This window comes from Procambarus clarkii, chromosome 71, assembly GCF_040958095.1.
Source record: "Procambarus clarkii isolate CNS0578487 chromosome 71, FALCON_Pclarkii_2.0, whole genome shotgun sequence".
NCBI lineage: Eukaryota > Metazoa > Arthropoda > Malacostraca > Decapoda > Cambaridae > Procambarus > Procambarus clarkii.
In genome coordinates, this window is record NC_091220.1 from 21,954,875 (window position 1) to 21,958,732 (window position 3,858).

Below are 3,858 nucleotides of genomic sequence, written 5' to 3' on the forward strand. Positions count from 1 at the left end.
TCTTGGATACAAATGTCCACACGTACAGCAGCTTTTTGTTAACAACATATAATAAGGATGATTTATAATGTATCTTATCTACCATTTGACAGAGGCTGTTTACCTTGGAGACCGGTTGGAAATATATGAATTGAATTTCAAATCTTATTGTTCCTTCTATTATATTTTTATATATGACAATTATATAACTATAATAAATACTTCTATAATTATTGACACAATATTATTGTTATCCCTTTCACCAGATGAAATTATTATGTTCATTAAGAGTTAAGGATTACAGGTTACCAAATTATACATTCACTCTTCCAATTAGAATGAGTAATAATGGTTTTTTTTAATGGTTTATAATCATTTCAAAATAAAATAAATGATCCATATTCTTTTTTGACTCACAGTTTTGTTATAAGACAGAGCAGCTGCACACTTGCTTTACAGTTGCTCAGTTGCTCTCTCTCCACGTGACCAGGTTAGCGTTCTCTCTCTCTTTCTCTCTTCACACAATTAGGTCAATGTTTTTTATAATATTCCTTTACATAACGGATTTTTATTTAGTTAAAATCTAGCCAAGGAAACCTGGTCCCAAATTCAAGAGTACTTAGAAGTAACATTTTCGTTCCCCAGGATAGTGCGCTGAGAGCATGGATGGAGATCATGAGACGTTCCTCTTCACCAGTGAGAGCGTAGGCGAAGGCCACCCCGACAAAATTTTCGATCAGATCAGCGACGCAGTGCTTGATGCCCATCTTAGCCAGGACCCTGACGCCAAAGTTGCTTGTGAAACGTGTACCAAAACTGGTATGATCCTGATCTGTGGGGAGATTACGTCCAAGGCCCAAGTTAATTATCAACAAATTGTGCGTGATATTGTTAAGAAAATTGGTTTTGATGATTCACGAAAGGGCTTTGACTACAAGACCTGCAATATTCTTCTGGCCCTGGAGCAAAAGTATGCGGAGATTGCTAATGGTGTACACATCGGGCGCAGTGATGACAACATTGGTTCAGGGGACCAGGGACTGATGTTTGGTTATGCCACTGATGAGACCGATGAGTGCATGCCCTTAACTATTATGCTGGCACACCGTCTCAATCAGAAGATTGCAGAGCTGCGAAGAGATGGGACGTTCTGGTGGGCGCGACCTGACTGTAAGACTCAAGTCACATGCCAGTATGCCTTCGATCAAGGAGCTGTTATTCCCAAAAGAGTGAAGCACTGTTGTCGCTTCTGTACAGCACTCGGAACAAATTACTGTCGAAGCTTTGCGTGACGAGGTTATAGAGAAGGTCATCAAGGTCATTATTCCTGAAAAATATATAGATACTCAAACGAAATACCACATCAACCCTTGCGGAGAATTCATCATGGGTGGACCTCAAGGTAACGCTGGGCTAACTGGTAGGAAAATCATCGTCGACACTTACAGTGGGTGGGGCGCTCACGGCGGGGGAGCGTTCTCTGGCAAAGATTACACAAAGATTGACCGCTCAGCGGCCTATGCCGCCCGATGGGTTGCCAAGTCACTGGTGAAAAACAATTATGTAGACGCTGTTTGGTTCAGGTATCTTACGCCATTAGTGTTGTGCACCCCATAAGCATCAGCATCTTCCACTATGGCACCTCACAGTACACATCAAAACAGCTTCTTGAAGATTGTTAACCACAACTTTGATCTACGACTAGGACATATTGTCAAGGAGCTGGGCTTAAAGAGACCAATTTACAGTGATACCTCGTGTTATGGACATTTGGACGGCAACAGTTCTCTTGGGAGCAGCCCAAGAAGTTGACCATCCCTAAATTTTAGAGTCAAATAATTCTTAAGGATGACTATGGCCAGTTTTCCTGATATAGACAAGTATTGTTCGGTGGGACCTTTAATTTTATATTCAATTGATAATTTTATATACTTTTTTGACGTTTTATATACCAGAGTATATAAAATCTCCGGGCCTTTTATATATCAGAGTAAATAAAATTAAAATGACTCTATAAGACCAGCGTCTGGGTCAAGATAAATACGTTTCTTCCTTTAAACCGAATCCAGTTTTTTTTTATATTTTTTTCGGTGGGCTGTGGTCCTCCTCCTCCTCCTCCAACTGTTTGTGGTTCTTCTTCTCCTCCTCCTCCTCCTCCTTCTCCTCCAACTGTTTGTGGTTCTTCTCCTCCTCCTCCTCCAACTGTTTGTGGTTCTTCTCCTCCTCCTCCTCCTCCTTCTCTCCAACTGTTTGTGTGGTTCTCCTCCTCCTCCTCCAACTGTTTGTGGTTCTTCTCCTCCTCCTCCTCCAACTGTTTCTTCTCCTCTCCTCCTCCTCCTCCAACTGTTTGTTCTTCTTCTCCTCCTCCTCCTCCTTCTCCTCCAACTGTTTGTGGTTCTTCTCCTCCTCCTCCTCCTCCTTCTCCTCCAACTGTTTGTGGTTCTTCTCCTCCTTCTCCTCCAACTGTTTGTGGTTCTTCTCCTCCTCCAACTGTTTGTGGTTCTTCTCCTCCTCCTCCTCCTTCTCCTTCAACTGTTTGTGGTTCTTCTCCTCCTCCTCCTTCTCCTCCAACTGTTTGTGGTTCTTCTCCTCCTCCTCCTCCTCCTCCTCCAACTGTTTGTGGTTCTTCTCCTCCTCCTCCTTCTCCTCCAACTGTTTGCGGTTCTCCTCCTCCTCCTCCTCCTTCTACTGTTTGTGAAGTTTTTACCTTTCCTACTCCTTCTCCTGCATTTTGTAATTCTCCTCCTCCATGTGATTCTTTTGTTTGTTCTTCTTTCTCGACTTCCACATAAATGTTAAATTTAATGCTAGCAAATGTGTCTGAGGAATTAATATTCTTAGCTAACATTTTACATTCCACCTCATTATGACCGTCTTCGAGTTCAAGTTTCATAACCACGAATGGGGGTAGTGAATTTTCTTTCATTGGGAAACTGTCCAAATAAAATCCACAATTAAATATATCTTGACTTGCAGCATGGGTACATGATATCAACAATTTGTTCATGTAAAATAGTTTTCCTTCCTTTCGAAATTTTTTACGTGATGCATCTAAATTGTTCTTTAATTTGACGTCTTTTATTTCATTTCGATCTGTATAAATATCAGGTGTGAAATTATGGAAATTCCATGGAAATATTAATACAATTGGATTTTTTGTATAATATCCCCTATCAATATTAGAATTTGTATATAGTTTATTTATGTAATATGCAGAATAACCATTGGTAAAGTATTTGTGGATTTCATCATAATAACTAAGGAATTTATTAAAAGGTTGAATTAGTGTCTTATCAGTTTCAGTAATAGTTTTAGGATTATACGAAATTGGTGGTTTGGGAACAATAAAGAGACCTTTATAAGTTTTTATGTCTTCGATAAATGGCGAGAATAATGATTCTATAAGTTTGGATTTCATTTTGGATTTTCGAAGTTCAGACGAATCTGTTTGACAAACGAATTCTTTTGTTTCTTGGGCATATTCTTTTGTTTCATGTGGTAGTTTAGAGAAATCTGCTTGACAGATGGAGGATTGTAATAATTCTTGAAGTAATTCATGAGGTTGTTCGACGGATTCCATTTGACTGATGACGTGAGGAACGCCAGAGGACTCATTTTCACTTGTTTGAGGTAGTTCAGAGGCCTCGGTTGTTAATGTTTCTTCAGAGGTCTCAGTTTGTGATGTTTCTAAATGAGGTTCTTGAGGCAGTTTGGAGGCCTCAGTTGTTAATGTTTCTTGGGGTGGTTCAGAGGTTTCAATTTTAATGTTTCTTGGGGTGGTTCAGAAGCCTCAGTTTGTGATGTTTCTTGAGGCAGATCGGGGGCCTCAGTTTGTGATGTTTCTTGAGGTTCTTGAGGCAGTTCGGAGGCCTCAGTTGT

At 40.2% G+C, this 3,858-nt stretch overlaps 1 pseudogene; it reads left to right on the forward strand.

The window, feature by feature from the left end:
• Positions 1-641: 641 nt before the first annotated feature.
• Positions 642-1,808, forward strand: LOC138356287 (S-adenosylmethionine synthase-like; annotated as a pseudogene).
• The last annotated feature ends 2,050 nt before the right edge of the window (positions 1,809-3,858 follow it).